Source organism: Parus major, chromosome 8 (assembly GCF_001522545.3).
Source record: "Parus major isolate Abel chromosome 8, Parus_major1.1, whole genome shotgun sequence".
In the NCBI taxonomy this organism is placed as follows: Eukaryota; Metazoa; Chordata; class Aves; order Passeriformes; family Paridae; genus Parus; species Parus major.
The window spans coordinates 19734780-19753754 of record NC_031777.1 but is presented as its reverse complement, the minus strand read 5'-3'; the positions used below and the strand labels follow the sequence as shown (position 1 = coordinate 19753754).

At 37.9% G+C, this 18975-nt stretch overlaps 1 protein-coding gene across 2 annotated transcripts in view; it reads right to left on the bottom strand.

The window, feature by feature from the left end:
• PIGK (phosphatidylinositol glycan anchor biosynthesis class K) overlaps positions 1 to 18975 on the bottom strand; it is a 148031-nt gene that overhangs the window by 22661 nt on the left and 106395 nt on the right. The gene's annotated exons all lie outside the window — the stretch shown is intronic.

Below are 18975 nucleotides of genomic sequence, written 5' to 3'. Positions count from 1 at the left end.
AGGACTGGTGAAAGCTGGATTGAAATCCCCATGGAAAAAAAGTCTTATGCATTTACAGAGCAGATTCAGCACTGTTAACAATACAAGCTTCTTCACTCAATCCTGCCAACATAATTCAAATACGACCATCTCAAAGGGCAGGAGGAATTATTCACCACTTCCCATTTTTGCTGCAAGTGCACAGCAGCGTTTAGATGTGGTAGAAGTTCACCACCACAAATATTCATGCATTTGCCAGCACAGCAGTGTATACTCCTGGTTACCAAAAAGCCAAAAAGCTAGTGTGAAGATTAAAAAAAAAAAAAAAAAAGAAAGAAAAAAATGAAGTGAATACTTCACAAAGAATATACATCATAACCCTTTAAACTTTGAATAAACTGTGGTTGCAGCTGAAAAACCAGAATTCATAAAAAATCTCTTAAAAGAATATTTAAATGATAGTAAATTAATATGAAAGCACGTTTTAAACCCTTCAACCATGCTGCTTTCATCTACTGGAACTGCACAGCATGTGCTACATTTTCAAAGTATCACTCAAGTTTTTCATCAGCCATTCCTCTATTTTTCTGAGGAATTCTGAATATAGGAATTTGAGCACTATGACAAGAAATGAAAGGGGGAAAAAGTCCTGACAAAAACAAGGCCTTTCTCTAAAGCCGATGCAGAATTATTTTCAGACAAAAACTGTAGCCAAGACATTATTCTCAAGGCTCAAACCTTATACTTGTTCTAGTCAAAAGGGATCCCCACCTCCTGGGTTAATTTACCTGCAGACCAGCTGCCAGAAACTGCAGGCTTAGTGCCTGCACTGGTAGTCAACAGGCTGTGGAAAAAGAGAGGACAAAGTGCACATCTCTTCCCTTTTTCCACTACTGAATTTCTGGTGTGGTTTGAAAGACTTTAAGCTCAAATGAGAGTCTGAATATCTGAATATCCAGAAACTTGTAATGAACAGAGAATGAAAATATGACAGTTTTACTATGTAAGAAATTTAAAAACAGAGAACAAAAGAAACACAGCAATATTTCAAAGATGATAGTGACAGCCTGCCTAGAACCGTTTAATGTGCTTAAGAAAAATTAAATAAGCGGGCTCTGAACTACTGAAGCTGCTCTACAGATAGAGCTCATTTACTGATACGGTTTTTAGAGTTTTTGGATTATTGTGACAATGATGAATTCATACTTTTAACATGGAATATACTGCTGTTGTAGTCCAGCACAACCATCAGAGCTTAGAGGGGGTTCAGCAACTCCACCACAGAGTGCAGAAGGAATCTTGCCACTCAATTCATCCCTGCTTTCTATCAGTGGTCCTGACTGGCAAACACACCACAGCCAGTGTGAACTGGGGATAACTTCTGTTCTGCTGAGAGCCTGCTAGCTGATACAACACCTTGATTTATAGATACCAGCTACATAAACCCATTTGTTAGCCATAGTTCTAGATATGAAACAATATCTAGATATCACACAATACAATAGTCATCAATATCTTGAATGCTTATCTCTACAGTTTTTACAGGGACACTGCAAATCTGGGGAAATAAAAGAGTACAAGTCCCAAAATTAAACACTTGAAGCTGAAAGTAACAGCCAAAATTACTATAAACTGAATGTTTGCAGAAATGAAAATTAAGAAAAGAGCTTGTCTGTCTGTTCTGCCAAGGACCTTGTACATTTGGCAATTTTTCTGTCTAGACAGAATCAGAATTCCCTTGCATTGTGAAACACTCTCCTTGTCAACTGCAGGAAAAAAAGATTTTCCTTCAAATGGCAAAGGATTAAAAAAGATAAATAAAAATTATCAAGATAATTTTAAGCCTTAGGAAGCTTAACGAAAAAAAAAAGAGGATGGGGAGAGTAGTAAAAACATGCATTTTAAAGTAATTAGATTTAAATTGAAATTACATTGATAGGAGCCTTTCCATATCAAGAAAGACATTTTATTTTTTTCTAATTTACTTTCTGAAAAAAACAAAAGTCATTTGAACTACACAACATTTTATATATAAATAAATTTTAAGATATATATTAGGTAGGTGGGCATTCTAATGTATTTAAATAAACATCTACATTTTAGATGTAGATACTCCCACACTATAAAATGTTTTCATACACAGGTATTTTCAAAGAGAAGTTCAGAACTGTTTCCTCAAAATTTTTGCATGAACTTTTTGTATATATATTTAGTGATGTATCAACTGTCAAGTTTACAAAAGAGTTCTGATTCCTCTCTCCTGCAGATAAGCTGAAAATCCCTTGCAAGTGGGCACAAAGGGCGTATTTTAACCAGTCATTTATGTAAGAACAGAGACAGCTCATGGCCAGTAAGATCCAAGCCTGTGATACAGCTCACAAATGGCTGAATTCTCTCCCCCAAAGCAGGGGCTGCATCCCAAACCAGCAGCTCCAGCAGGTGCTAAGCCTTGAACCACTCACAGCCACACTGACAGTGACACATGGGGTGGCTGCAGGACAGAACATCAGCCTGACTCACAAGCACAGCTGCAGCCTCATCCTGCCTTTGAGGAAGTTCTCTTGGTCAGTTTGCCACGGATCAAAGAAAGCCCAGCATAGCAGTTTGTACTCAGGAGAAAGAAACCTGCTGCAAAACTGCTCCTTCATTTTAGCCCTAGGAATAGCAGCCAAGCAGCACTGCTAGGCTGGAAGAATGACCTGTGAAAGGCAGTCCTCTTCAAAAAACCATAAGGGATAGAAAGGCCTAAGGAGGAGAAACAGGTCAACACACAGAAGAGGATGTTCTACTTCCTCCTCTTTTGCAGGATGGAAGAACAGAACACGTCAGGATAAAGATCATCTCCAATACAATTCTTCTGACCTTGTCTCTCCCTTTCACAGAGGGACACAAGCAAATTGGTTACTCCTTCCAGAGATAATTTCCAGATGCCTGAGAAGGCACTGCCTTTTGCTCAAAACTAGTTATGTCAGGGGAAAAAAAAAAAATCCAAATACAAAAACCATCTCAGCTGATGGAATTTGTGCTCAAATCACATATGGCAATTTGAGGCTGTAATTCCACTAAATTAGTTGGCCTCACTGTGTTATGTTCATTCATATTTGACACTTAGACCTTTATAAAATTATAGGCCAATTTGTTGTTATACAGTTTTCTTTGTATGTTTAATTTCTTTCAAAACAATTCTATTACAGAAACAAAGGTAGTTTTTCATGAATTAATTTTCCAGTAAGAAACAGTCCTTTCTGTCTCAATTGAGCATGACAGCAGAGTGCTGCCAACAGTGGCAAAGCAAGCTAACACAGTGGCATATCAGCATATACAGCATCATGCCTGACAGCTGGTAATGCAAAGCATAAGGAGATCTTGATTTTCAGGGAGAAGACTAGAAATAAATGTAAAATCAAAAGAGAAGTGGGAAGCAGTAAGAGATAGTAGAAGAGGAGGATCTCAAAAAATTCAATTTAAAAGTTATTTTTATACTGCCACTGCGACTGCTCTTAGATGAAGGAAAGTGAGCATGAAACAAGCTGTAGAAAGTGAATCTAAATCCAGTAAAATGTGTCAAGGTATTTGGTGAAATATCTTATTTGTTATTTATATTTGCACGCTCACTCTTAAGGGAGAAAGTCAATGTGTGCTAAAGAAAAATAAATTCCAAGATGAGGAGATGGCACATTCTCCCATGAGTGCTAACCCAGCCCATGGTCCTCTACACAGAATAGCTGCAGTGGCTTCAGGGCAGAGATGTATTTCATCTCATGCAAGTATTATAAAAATACAGGGGGAAAAAAAGTACAACATGTGATCATTAACTGGTTTGCTTGTGGCAGAAATGGGCTGTTAAGACATTTAAGAGACAAAAAAGTCTAGGTAACATAAAAACTGTCTCTCTGGGTTAATATAAATATTCACTAATTATAACAGGCAGCAGGACTAAGGTTAGTATTTCTTCCTTCTTGTATGTTCTCTAGACTTGATGGCTAGGACAGGTCACAGAATTTCACACCTACAACCCATGTACAGGTAATACTGCACCCCTTTTGAAACTCTTGTTCCTTGATGGCAAGTCCTAATAAGGAACCAACTCTCTTGGAAGCTGTACAAACTCGAAGTCTGACTGTGAACAGGGTACAAAAGGCTATCAGAGACAAAAATGCATGAGAAGAAGGGGTATGAGGATCACCAACTTTCTTTTCTGTAGGCACAAACAGTTTGTACTGCTCAAGTGCTGCCTGGCTTGTTTGAGAAATGACTTCAGAATGATGTGAATGAAAATGCTGGAATGGGCTGTCCCACTTGTGGAAGTGGCTCCAAGCAGAAACATTGCAACTGCTCGGACAGTCAGCACGAGGCCAAGGGATGCAAATAACACAGCAGTGCCTAAAGCTTAGATACCCCAGAGTGGAAGGCTGAAATTATTAATCTAAACCTGTGTATAGCACTGATAGCTTTATTGACTGTAAATACATGAACACACTTGCATCTGGCAATAAAAAGAAAACAAAATACCAGAGCTTTATGCACCACATCAGAAAAAGTTATTAGCTTTCCTATTAAAGAGAGGCTGAAATGGGCTATGTCGGGTTTGAGTGAATAGTTTTTAGAATTGGCCATTGAGAAATTTATCTACCATATCCATAGTACAGAAGATTAAGAATTAGACCTTGGATTGATGCCAGGTACTTGATCTATCTGTTAAATTCTAACTTCATACACATTTAAGAATTGGGTATGTTTAAACAACAGAAGCACTAAGGTACATGGAAAAACACCAGTGCTTGAAAAGGTGAGATCATGCTTAACTCTGCCCTTCTCCCAAAAGGGTGCTCACCAATGCTTTTCTCATCTTTATAAGAGAATTCCAGATTTGTCTACATGCATATTTACCACATAGATAGTCACAAAGAAGAGAAGCAAATACTTGAGAGCATCATCCTTCCAGGAAACTTCCTCACAACATCTCCTTCCAGGTACTTTTCTTAAGTGCAAGGGTCAAAATTCAGTGTACATTTTGTTGCTGCAATGTTTGCTCAGGTGAGTGTGGATGTCTCTGTGTAAAGACCTCAAATGCAAACAACTTCCTTCACTACCCCAGTGCTGGGCTTTGGTAGGCTGGCAGCTGGGGGCTGACCCTGGGGGACCTCACAGGGCTGTGGCAAGGCTAATGCTCAACTTTGCCCTTCATTGCTGTGCAGTCTGAACACCTTTGGATGGCAAACCACCAGTGCACATCCAAGATGAGGACAGGAGAGAGCTGTGGTGGAAATGCATAGACATTTCACAGGTACAGCCAAGATTCTCATCCACAAATGCTGTGACTTCTGCTCAATAATGCTTGCAGCACCTACTGCAGCAGGTGGCAGACTATCAAAGACAGCTTCAAAGGAAGATTGCACAGAAATGAACAATAGAATATGGAGATAAAGGAAAAAAATAAATCGACAGCAAAAATATCTTTGATGTAGTGAAAAACTAAATGAGTCTTAGGCATAATCAGTTTCATAATTTTTTGAAGGAGAAAGCTACTGATTTGCATTGTGAGGAAAAATTAACTACTTCAGTGTGTTGGCCTTTACAGAGAGATATTCCTGTGGAATAAAGCAGCAAAACATCTCACAGTTCAGAAACACAAAATACTTTCTGTAATCTGCTCACTATTTTCAAATAAATGTGAAAGATTTTGGCATGAACTAGTCACACAGACTTATTCCTGAAGTTTAAAAAATACCTGAAGTCTGTGAATGCACAGCACTTCTTTGACCTGATCACAAAAAGGTCTGCTGGTGTTCCCAGTCTTCCAGACACACTGAGTTCATAAACTGCATAAAAATTGACTGAAACAAATGTTTCCTCCGTCTTTCTGTGATCCAGACAATTTCTTGTGTGAAGAATTTCAGGTGATTAACCTTTGTCAAGCCACATATTCTTTGTCATCCTAAGGTCCTAAAAAGAGGTAACAGAAATCTATAGTGTGTTCTAACACAGGCTGACCAGTATTGTCTCTCTCCTCTTTTCTAGGCAATGACTTTTGTCAAAAAGTGTTGCTGAAGGGATTCTCTTTTCTGCCTGCTCCTATTTTTATTCTGAGGCAAGACACAGGGAAGGAATTAAAAAGAATATTAGCTTAAGTAAGCAGAACTGACTTTCCTGCTACTGGAAACCACATGACCTATAGGGCTTCATTTTGTTATCTCAACTATTCCACATTTTAGGTAAATTAGAAAATCTCTTTTGAATTAATTTAAAACTTCCACATGATGATGCTGCTGAAGCACAAAATGCTAATCAAAAGTTGGAGATAAAAAGACCCACTAAGTCTCTCCTCTATCATTTAAAATCACCATTTGAGTCCACAGCTAAAAGCAGGTGCTCATTGCTTAATGTTAATTCACTCCCACAGCAGGCAGGTTTTGTAGGGGGGGAAAAAAAAAGAGTACAAGTGTCACATGTCCCACACTTGGGGAACATTTATAAAGACAAGTCCAGCAATATCAGAGGAGCTTCTACTGATGCTTTGAACCAGTCTAAAGAGAACACTGCCCACCTCACTGAGCGTTTACCCACAAACTGACATTTGATCCAGTTTGTAGTGCATATGTGTTGTTGCTAAGAATCAAAGCTGCAAATTTGCCACTTGAATCCATTCCCTCCTAATTGCATGGGAAATGTTTCCAAGAGTGGTTAAAAACCACACAGCTTATCGCTCTGTGTCTGGAAACCCATGACTGAATTTCACAGGAATCTCAAAGAAGGAAGTCCAAATCCTCCCATGCCATCACATCACACATGCAGTTTAAATACTGCTACCAGTACATGCTGGAATTATACTTTCAGCTGGATAAAGCGTGCTTGTTTACTTTTCACAACTGAAAGTTTATCCACAGTGCCTGATCTTTATGCAGACCAATTCAACACCACCTGCCAGTGCACTGCAAGTCAGGAAAATTAGTAGGAAGATGTTTTTAAATCAAAGAATTAACCTGGGAATGTGCCAGGATAGCAGTTGCATTATTTAGTGGCCACAATTAGTCTTTATAGCAAAGTTAATTTTGTGTGAACGCTACTGTTCCCTCCTGCACATATTCAAACTAAACAATGTATCTATATTGGTTTGCATTGTTACACTTTTCAACAAGCACCTTCTAAAAACCCCATAATATATATATTTTAAGTCCCAATATTTCTACACCTACAGTATATATTTCTATTTTTTCAGTTCATGAGTCATGTAATGTACTATCCAGCTATAATTTCTATATTTATGAGACTGCTTAGTTCAGTACACAAATCTCTCAAAGTAGCAGTGTTCTCTACCTGTTCTCTGCCCAAAATCATCCTCAAACCTCTCACCTTACCCCCTTCATTTCAAGCTTCCTATTTTGTTTTGGACCCTTTACCCCAGTCCATCGAGGGAGGTAACTACACAGAATTTCAGAAATCTTCTTTCTGAGGTACTTTCAAGAGACCATCTGGTTCAGCCTCCCAGCATCAGGTCAGGTCAGCCATGGCTTTGCCCAGCTGAATCTTCACAACCTCCACAACCTCTCTGTGCTAACTCACCCATCTTTGCAAACATTTCTCCTCATGCACAACCCAAACCTCCCAAGCCACAACCTACAGCTAATGCCTCGTGCTACTGCAAGAAGAGTTTACCTCAACCACCTCTGTGACTGCATTCCTAACAGCTGCAGCCTGCTAATACATTTCTGTTTTTTAAGGGCAAGCAAGCCCAAATCTCTCAGCCACCTCTCTCAAAGGATGTGTGCCTTGGGCCCTGGCCATCTTGGCAACCCCTCTCAAATTCTTTATTGAAGGGGAAGGCGAAATGCCAGACGCTGTGTTTCAGGTAGGGCTTCAGCAGCATCAAAGAGAAATGAGTATTTCTCGATCTGCTGATCAGACTCCTCGTGTAGCTCAGCAGGCAGCTTGTCTTATTGATGGTGATGGCACTGGTGCCCATCATCACCTCCAGGTCCTTTACAGCAGGGTTGCTGATCCACCTGCCAGATCCCAGCCCCTATGGATGGGATGTTACAAGGGAAGGCACCAACTGTACTTCTACCTGTGGGTGTATAAGAGCATATACTGGTACCAGTAACAGACCCAGATTTTCTTGAAACATGCTATACCCTAGGTGCTCAGAAAATTAATCATAAAAATTACAGTTCTGGGCTTTTGAGAAATGGTTTACTGTGCAGTCATGTCTCTCCTGAATACTAGATGTTGCTTTTGATCTTTTTTTGCTACAACATGATCAGTAACACATTTCCATAATGCAGACAACTGAGATACACCAGTAATTGCAGAACACTACAGTACAAAATTTAATAAACTGTTTTCCCCTTTTTCACCAGTGCTGTTCTTCTCTGTAGCCAACTCCAAGGGTCCTAAGAGCAGCCACAGCAGACAGAATTGAGTAGCATTCCAGTCAGCCAGCAGTAAATGCTTTATTCTCCTGTCACTGCACGTACCCATGTAACAATATATTGCTAACCACTTTAGAAAGGCTTTGCTTCATAGAAAGTTGCACAGAATGTATGTAGCTCTTAAGCTTTTTATCAGTCTTATCTCTGGGACCATGATTTTCTTCTATTTATAGATGACTTGTGCACTACTTTTGTCTGCATTCTGGTTTGTTTGTTCTTGTTAATGGCAGATGAAACCTCCAGTTCAACTACAAACACTTAGACATTATATTCTCTGAGGCCAAGGTACTGCAAGTTACTGAATCTGCTGATGCTGAACAAAGAATCTATTAATGTTTGATTCCTTAAAGCAGTCATCCTTTTTCTTCATATTAGTATTTTATGCTCTGGCTTTTTGTCCTCACTTATTTCAAAGTATTAGAACCAAAAAGGACTTGTCTCCTGTCCACCACAGGCTACTGTATACTAATCAGAGTGTTCTGTATGAAGTTCAGTGACTTTACAAACTGTATAGCCTTTAAGCCCATACAATTGAAGTGGTCCCATGAACAAAAGCAGAAGCAGCAAATCATACTTATCCTGGGTCGAGCACATGGCATGCCACTTGCCAGCCTCCCAACAAGCACACGAACTTGGGAACTCCCCTGCCTATCCAGGCAAGCCACTAGGTCTGAGGCCTGAGGGACAGAAAGAGGGACTTTATGTCCTTGTGTTCAGTTCAGTGTTATAGTAACTCCAGTATCTGACAGCTGTGTCTACACAAGACATATATCTGGATTTGCAAGTTATTCCTAGCTGCAAAGCCAAGTGATAGACTGGAGAAGCCAATCTTCTAATATTCACAGGTGGTTTCTAATCCAAATACTTGACACAAAATCTGGCATCTCAGCCACCTGCCAGGTCCAGATTACCTCACCTGCCTCTTGCTGGGAAGGGACAGATGCAGTAGCTCAGAGCGTGCCACAGGCTATCAGCACCCTTTCCCTCTGCAGCCTCCCAGGGACAAGGCTAGAGCAGGAACACAAACTGCTCTGAGGGCTACAGACATGTCCCTTCCCTTTCTTTCTTCTCAGTTACCTTAAATTCTCTGTACAGATTTATTTGTCTAACTGCAAGAGTAAAGAGATAAAACCATTTTAATAGAGAAAAGCTTATTTACAAAATTTGCTATTATTTACATTTCAATTCTGCAGCATGGTAAATGCCAAGCAATGTTTAAGCAATCATCAAAGACCTTCTTAATAATGCAATAAAGCAAAAGCTACTTCTATGAAATGTAAGTTCCTAAAAAATTAATTAGCACATTTTTCAACAACACCCATACGGGTTGGACCTAGCTGACAGTAAAAACATGTTAGTAGAATTATTACACTAACAAAAATGTCTAACAAAGACTAATATTAAACAGTTATTTTTGAAAATGTTATTTTGAAAAAGTTATTTTAAACTTCTCAAATTAAAGCTTCAGTATTCAGTCACACCCAAACTTAAGCTGACCATCACTTTCTAAGACTGTCTTATGACAGTGGAGTATATACAACAAATGAGTTCACCTGGCTTTACTTTCAAAAATAAAACAGACAAAAAAACCAAGTTCACTCTTTTGTCAGAGAATTGTTCCATGTTATTTCTTTTTAAACAAATGCAAGGGTTTACACAAAAATGATGTATTACTTCAATTAAGATTGGAGACCTAGTATTTTTAACCTAATCTCAGTCTTTATCTCATTCTTACGGTAGGTTCTTCCATTATTTATTAGTCATTTTCTGCAAATGTTTATAATCTACGGAACATTGCATCAGTAAATCTGAACGTTAAGTGTACATTATCAGCAGATACCAGCACCAAGAGGCTGTGTAAAGCAGAAAAGATCACAATGCTCATCTGTCACTCAGTTTTTAGAATTTCAGCCTCTCGGTGCACCTTATGTAAAAGAACAAGCTCTCCAGTGCTTTTGCAAGGTCTTTCACAATCCCAAACATATATGTACGTGTGTGTGTGGCTGTGTGTGTGGACACATAGGCATAAAAGGCAGCTTTGAAACTAAGGCAAAAATGAAAAGTTCATTTAGAAGAGATAATGAAGGCAGATTTCTCTTCTGACACCTTCAGATGGAATAAGTAACAGAGAAACAATGGAACAATTCCAATTACACAGTAATATGCTTAAGGAAAAAGCCTCCAAATCAAGAGAAGCACAAAGCAACCGAGAGCCAAAAGATTTCATTCTAAAGAATTTTGCATGCTACATTATCAAATATATAAAGTCTAGTAAAGAGTTTAGATTCTGTCTTGTGCCTTTTAACTTCATGTTGTACATGTTCTGTGGAAAACAAACTCCCTTTTTAAATCGCCCATTTTCTCTCATATTTTCATGAATGTTCAATGTACCTGACACCAAAACTGCTAGAATGGGAACACAATGGTGTAAGATGTGTGTATTTCTTGTAAATGTTCATTGCTCAGCTACAGTGAATCCTCACACATGAGTGGGACTCCCACACACTACTACATTGTAAGTAACCAAAATCATTGGCACTGTATTTTGTACAGCAGGAATATTAAAGTATTTTAACAGACATACCATGAGGCCCTTCTACTTGCATCACCATATAGTTCTTCTCTGGCTTTGGAGTTAGTAATAGCCAAAAGTGCATGATGGCAATTGAGAATGCTGGTACTCTGCCCAAGGAAACGAAGGGAAAAAATATTTTCTTTCTGCATTTTAAGACTAATATCTCTGTTGCAATTTTTCTATGTGTACTCTGTAGAGGCTATACAGTACAACAGAATCTTATTGCAAAATTCAGAGTATGTGTTGACTGTTTGTGGTTAGTGTATATATTCTTAATGACTGCTGGTCAACTGAGATTTCATGGGCTTAAGCTTTTTATACTTTAATGTCTTATTTCCTAGAAAAACAAACCCAGAAAAAAAAAAAAAAACACAGAAAATCCCAATCTAAACACCTACCCAAAACCCTGCTTCTGCAGCATTTGTCAACACTCTGATGAATGCTGCAAACACACCCATCCCAACTGATGAATACCTAAGTCTCCCTGAAATGAAAAATTTCCATTTCAGTAAATATACTGCAGTAATGCACCGAACCTTCACTAGAGAGCTTCTCAGTGACCTCATTTACTGTCTTATTACAGAGTCCTGGACTGCAAGGTGCTAGTGCAGTACTTGGGGATGCTCAGGGAGTGAGCCAGGCCTGGCACACGGGCACGGAGGGGAGCCAGCAGCAGGAGCTCTGTCGGGCTGAGTGCCGAGCAGCCAACGGCGCTCGCTGCAGCTCCTGCTCTCAGCACAGCTCTGTTCAGCCCTGGGCAGCACCGCAGCGCCGCTGCCTTCCCAGAAAAGCTGCCAGCCTGCAGTCTACAGGGAAGCCACATAAACTCTGGTAAAATACCATTACTGACAAGAAAATGAGAATGCTGATGGCTCTCCACAGGTAGAAATTCCTGGGGTCTTCCACTTACCTCAAGAATGTGCGCTTTCTTGTTATTCAAAAACTTCTGCTACTGATCTTATGGCTATAAAAATATGTCAACCATGTATGGACCACTGCATCTTCAGTAAAACCACTGCTGCACAAGAAGGGTTTTCAGTGGAGAGCAGAGGATATTGAAAGGTTGTATAGACTGAATTTAAGACAATGGCATAGCCAAGCACAACACAAACTGGAAAGGTTATATTATAGTCACCTCAGGAGTACAATGAAAAAGTACAATGAAGGTCTGGAGTTTCGTTTTGTGGTTTTCTGTTTGCTTGTTTATTTCTAAATAAAACATAATAGAACTAATGATCTCTCTGACATACACATTAACCCTTACAGACTAACCACATACATGGTGTGCCAAAATTATTTTCTACTGGAACCTTATTCACTCCACTGCAAATTGACAGTATCTTACTGTAACTTACTGTTTGAAATCTTTTCTTTGAACAAACAAATAGTTTTGACTGTATGTACATAGTAGAGCTATAAAGGTAAGCAAACCCGAAGTAAAACATAGGATAAACTGCACAGGATATACTGCAACAGGAGAGATTCTGAGAGGGAGTACTCCAAGCAGATGCCAAGTCAGGAAATGCCTGAGTCAGCTCATAGGAAGGCTGTTATGTGGAAAAGACCAAGCTAAGACAGCATTAAATATTAAATTTTAATAACTATTTTACAAAACCACAAATGAAAAAACCCAAACAAACAAATAATATATTTTAATTTAGTGAAAGACACCCTTTCCCTAAGTTTATTAATCTGGAGAGAAATATTTTGCAAGGTGGTTTATTTACTTGCACCACCTAGTGGGGTTTAGTTTAATTTACAAAAATAGTCAGAGGTCAGTCCCTTGTGTTCCTACCTCATGACAGTAGTGACACACAGCATTTTCTCACAATATAATGTTTAAAGCCTCCACAACCCACTGATAGCACTTCACTGCTAAGTTTCCACACATCTATAAAAACACAGCACAAAAAATGCAAGACCACAATACCTATTTTGCTTGTATTAACTTCTGCAGGAACTTAACAGAGATGTCACAGAAAACTCTCATAAAGTGGTGTTTCTGAGTTTTGAATAAATGTCAAGGTACATGTCTACAGCACCTTGTCAGAGCATACGATACATAAACTCCAGAGTCTGAACAGACTGTTAGGTGGTAACAAGGCCACACACTGAGATTTGGAAGATTTCTGCAGGACTTTTGAATCAAACCCCTGGCAGAGGCAGCCACAGGGTGCAAAGGGTTCTGCCTGCAGGAATGAGGGCTCATCTGGCAGCAGCAACCACTTGTGACATAGTCCAGCTGCAGCAGAACAGCAACTCCACTGCCTCTGTCCTGGCTCCAGGTTGTTCCACCACTGTTTGTGTTCATGACCTGGCTGCTTTATAATTCACTGCCCCAGCACAAAACTACTACATGAAGTCCAGTCACACTGGAAAAGTTCATTAGGTCAAACCCCAACTTAGTTAGACAAGAATTAAATATGCCACATAAAGCTTGTATTGAAACACTAATCTTGTCCAGAATGCATCCACTTCCTAGTTATCCCTAGGGAAGAACTCATATACTGGATAAGAAGCCTGTTACATTTGATCTGGAGCAGAATGCTCATGCTATAGAAGCACTACAGGATGTTTTCAGATGAGGCAACTAAATAAGAGACCAGTGCCAAAGCGCCTCTAGATCTTCCATTTGAATTTTGCAGAGAAGGGATCTTAAGCTTTTACAGAAACTCACACCACCTTTCTTTCTTACAAAATTCATTATTTCATGATTTCAACTTAATCAGTTTCAGTTCTCACTTCCATACAGTACAGAGTACTTTTAACTCTGACAACAGCAGAGGAGAAAAAATGCTGTATCCACTTTACAATACGGAACTCATCACAAATGTTTCATTTGGATGCACAGGAAGACTTTGGGGAATGACACAAGACTTTTTACCCTTCTATAAACTGCCATATGAGACCAGAAGAGATGGAAATACTTTTGTTTCACAGTGGTTTATAAAATAACCAAAATCTGTTTGCTCAGAAACAATGTCATTTTTCCAAAAGAAACAGATGCCAGTAACAACTGCTCTGACACGCACGCATAGCCCCAGGCTACAGCTCTGTCTAGGACAGTTAAGTATCATCTCCTACTACACACAGAATCATCTTCTAACAATGAGAGAGGATAACTGTGCTGCAGCCAAGCACACAACAACACAGTCCTTTGAAGAGAAGGCAAGAATTGAATCAGACTGTATTATAAAGAAAGGATAAAGTGTTTGTTGTTTCCCTTTTTGTACTCAAACTTTCAGATTGTTTCAATTCTCATATGAAGCAGTTTTTCAGAACAGAATATCAAAGATATTTTTTCATAGTTTTCTTATTTGGTTATGGTTCCAACATGGGCCATTTTGCTCTATGAGAACCAAGATCAAATTTAAGACAACTGCTACATAGGAATTAGGAAAGAAAAGATGCTTGCCATTTTATCCCATGTATGTTTGATACACACAAAATATCTAATCCTGCACAACTATGAAGCAATATACAGACAAAACAACGGATTCTTACCCAATACCAGTGCACTGCAGAATGCTGACTCCATTGAAAAAGACAGTAAGGACAAAAGAAGTATGAAAGCACAGTTTTTAAATCAATCACTGATATCAGAATATAGATTCAGATACAAAGAAATGGAATAATAACAGGTGACAGACTGTACCTGTTATTTTAAATAAAGGTGCTATGAACGGGCAGCTCACACCCCTAAACTTATAAATGTAGTTGTTTCCTGAAATTTTTATGTCCATGGAATTTAAAGCTGCCTTTGCCACTCCTGTCCAGTGCTATGTGATCATGAAGAACTCACCATAGGGCCACTTGGGGATCACATTTATTAGTAGGACTTTTGGTCATGTTTATGCCATAAAAGACATTTTCACAGCCCACTCTTCTGCACAGATTAAGATTGCAGTTGCTCAGAAAAACATTTGCAGAGAAAAAAAAAAAAAAAGGTAAGAAAAAAACCCCAACAAACAAAAACTCATAAAACTTTCAATCATTTTTAACCAAATTCACAAAAGTATCTCCTTAATAGGGTCTAATGGGGACTAAACACTAAAACTTTATCAACAGCAGTCCTGTTTTTAAATAAAGACAAGCTGCTGCTTATCAGGGATTTTTAAGATAAAAGCTGAGCAGTAATCATATTTGCCTTAAATTTCATTTTTATTTTTAATGCTTTATGAAATGGCCCTCATATTTTCTGTTATATTTCTGCTCTTTTTACTCAGCTATTTTCTAAAGCAGTGGTGGTTGCCATGGTAACTTTGGCTTTTTTCCCTTCAATGTTCATGCAGGTTTTCATCAAAACCAATGACTTTTTTTTTAAATCTTATCTGCTCTGTAACAATAGTTCTTTGACTAAGGTGCTGGATACTGTACCAGATGAGAATCCTGGTATTTCACAACAGCAAATGAAAAAAATGGTAACTTTTACTAAATTCTGAAAACTAGCAATTAAAGTGGGAGTTTTTAGGGGATTGGTTTGTTTGTTTTTAGATGTCTGACTAAATGTCTTCCTTTCAATCTGCATATTATGTGGATGAAAGATAAAACGAATTTTTAAAAATAGCAATGCTTGAGGAACAGAAGGCCTTGTGTGGAAACTTTTTGAAAGAAAAGTAATCACTGCTGTTTCACACAGACTAAGAAGGACACAACTAAACTAAATGAGAACTGTGTTATTTACTGCATTTCCACTACGGATTAACATTGGTCCAAATCTTCCTGTCACAGAAAAAAATACTTCTGGTCACCTTAATCCAGTATTTCTTAAGATCAGCACACGGTCTGTTACCAAGTTAATTTATAACCTACAGGACAGATGACGTATATACAAAGGTTTGAGCCATTTCCAAACACTCTCTCCTAAGATTCTAGTTTAAATCTATTTTTCCAAGAATATTTAAGTTTAGGGCTAAATTTTTCATGTAGATTTGGTCTTAAAGGTTTGCTTTTCCTTGTATTAATGCAAAGGAAATGCGCTCCTGATATTTTCAACAGGACAAAGTTACCTTTTTCTGCTCCAGATAGGAAGAACCTCTCAGGAGAACTTACCTCCTTACCCACCAAACATAATACACACAGCCATTCAATCAGCCTGAGCTGATGAAATGACACAAAATTAAATGAGCATACAGGACTAAACATTCAAAGAAATAAATCCACGCTAAACTTTTGGCAACAAAGAGATTAACTACTTCACCCACTAAATGAGGTTCAGAAGTAGCATTACTGGACCGAAGTTTTACTCCAAGATAATTACCTGAACCTGGCCCCTGACTTTGTAAAGCTTCCAGGCAGGACCATGCTGGAGACAGTTTGATCCAGTTCAGCAGAGTGGGCTATTGAAATAACCCTTGCTAAAATTAATTACCTTTAATGGTGTCATTTTCTTAAGCAGTATCAAAAACGTGAGCAAAAAGAAAAAGGCTTTACGAGGTAAGAAAATTACTTTTTCATAGAATTCAACTCCCAAAACGATTTTGTTTTACTTTCTCTGGGGATGGGTTGCATTCAATATTCATTTGCCTTGACAGTAATAATTCATCTTTTTGTCTTTTATTATGGTTATGGAAATTTGCCTTAATTTTGGGTTTTACAATCAGAAGCACATTATGTTTTTTTGACTTGAGTAGATGACTAACATGCATATTGCTGTTATTTCTGATTATATTGATTTCCTGATTCCCTCCTCTCCTATTAACTTTTTTCAATTCAGTATGTAAGTAGCATACCTAAAAATTACTCTTCTGTTTTACAAGGACAGGTGAAAATAAATAATCTGTAATTTTCTCTACTTCATTTCAGCAATTTTGTTTCTTTTCAAATTTCTGGTAAAGTTAGCTTTATTATATAATTATTCTTTTTACAATTCTACTTACATGTAACAAAATAATCTGATTACTAGATGAGCACAGTAGGCATAAAATGTATTAATACATTAATTATTCCCTGTTTCAATTTACATTACCCTAGTTTTACTGAGACTTCAGTTTGTTACCATGTGCAGGCTGCATTTTCATTTGGCACACTAAAGATGGTTGGATTTCCTCAGTAGGTGGGATCTCCCTCCCAATGATATCTGTATCAGCCACAATTTCTACAGCTTTCTCTTACGCTCACAGCAAGATACAGGCAACAGCCACACAGCAATTAGGTCTCTTCCATAGCTGCATTTTATGATATAATTACCAAGATGTAAAATGAGCTTCTCCTCCCCCACTACTTCTTTCCAGTCTCAATGTGTCTCATAAAGGACTTCATTTTACATCCAGAGAAAGCAGAAAGAAACAGTCAGAAACCAGTTAGAAACAATTACCTAGGCTATCTAAAAACTCAACTAAGTACCTCCTGGGTGATGCACTACCATAAATAAATACCACATCAAACTACTAATCACTATTATCCTAAGACATCTCTTGCATCTATTATTTTCATCCATAAAACTCACATAAATGTACACAAAATTCAATGCAGTGATAATGATAATCTTTTAAGAACCGTACTGTAATTTAAAATGTTTTATATTTACTATTATCTGAATTTAAGAACAGTCATAATACAGCACAGAATTACCAACTGGTTCCTGCATACTCTCCCATAGTGTTAGAGAAATAATTATGTTTGCACAAAACCTCAATAGTGCAATATAATAAGAATTTTGTGACCAGAACAGAATCCCTCTGTTTGTAGAATATGTACAACTACATACAAAAACTACATTTTTTTCTCCCACACTCCATCACCAACTGGAAATGTGTCCTCATCTGTGACCTTTCCACAGCTTCCAGTGTTGCTGGAAGCATCCCCAAGAATGACAACTGTTTTCATGACGCAGCTGCTCGTTAGTAACTGAACAGACACATCACATAAATACAATAATTATTACTATAAAATATTTAGAGTGACACTGATGTAAAACATCTTTGAATCTATGGCATGAGAAGTATTCCTGGCACAGCTAGTTAATATTTTCTCTCATCCTTGCTAAATTACTTTAAAAATCCACAGATTAATAAACAGCCTAATATTTTTCAGTAGTGCCATTAGATTTGCAAACCACATTGAAATATTCTGATTTAAGGACAGTTTTCTATCTAACCACATTTTTTGTGTGCACACGCAGTTTCCAGTTTTAAAACATTACAGCAGAGTGCAGATTTATCCATTTTACAGATATGCCATATATTTTTATGGAGACATTTGTAAAAGCTCCTAAGGATCTAATAAGATAGAAGTCAGCTCAGAATATTTTGTAATAAAGTACCTGTTAGTAAAAACTGTTTCAGAGGGAAACCACACACAAAGGAAAAAGGAACTAGGGCACTCTATTTGACAGCTGAGGAAGAAACAGAGGTTACGTCCTCTATGGCTGAGATTTAGAGCAGTTTCACTTAGTGGCTGTTCTGCTCCAATTCCCCAGTTAAAATTTAGACCTACAGCAAGAAGTCTTCATTCCTATTTAATTCTAGCAGGAAGTCATGGTTCAGACTCTTAAGTAACCAACAGAAAAAAAAATACTAGCCAGTGGGGAACTGTGAAGCTTAAATATTATGTTACAGTTAAATTGAGATAAACCTAGGAGTAACTACAGGGTTCACTATATTCTCCCAAACTAGAAAGAGTTATAAATTGTTACCAATTCAGAGCTGTAAGTTTGGTCCTACTATTTCAAACACAAAAATACTACTGAAATTTTAGAGAATGTCTATGGTAACGTCTCACTTGCAGATGACACAGGACCAGGAATCATCTAGGAACAAAAGTAACCCTTTCTGATTTTTATCTCATTCAAATTATTTAATACAACTGTAATATTATATGCATTACTCCACCTGTCAAGTTTAAAAAACTACTGTAGAATGAGAGGAAAATCATATTCATATCTACTCCTTTGACACAGTTTACACTTAGGTAATCTTTCTGATTGCATGAGATCTAACCATTAGAAGATCTAACCATTAGAAGATCTAACCATTAGAAGATCTAACCATT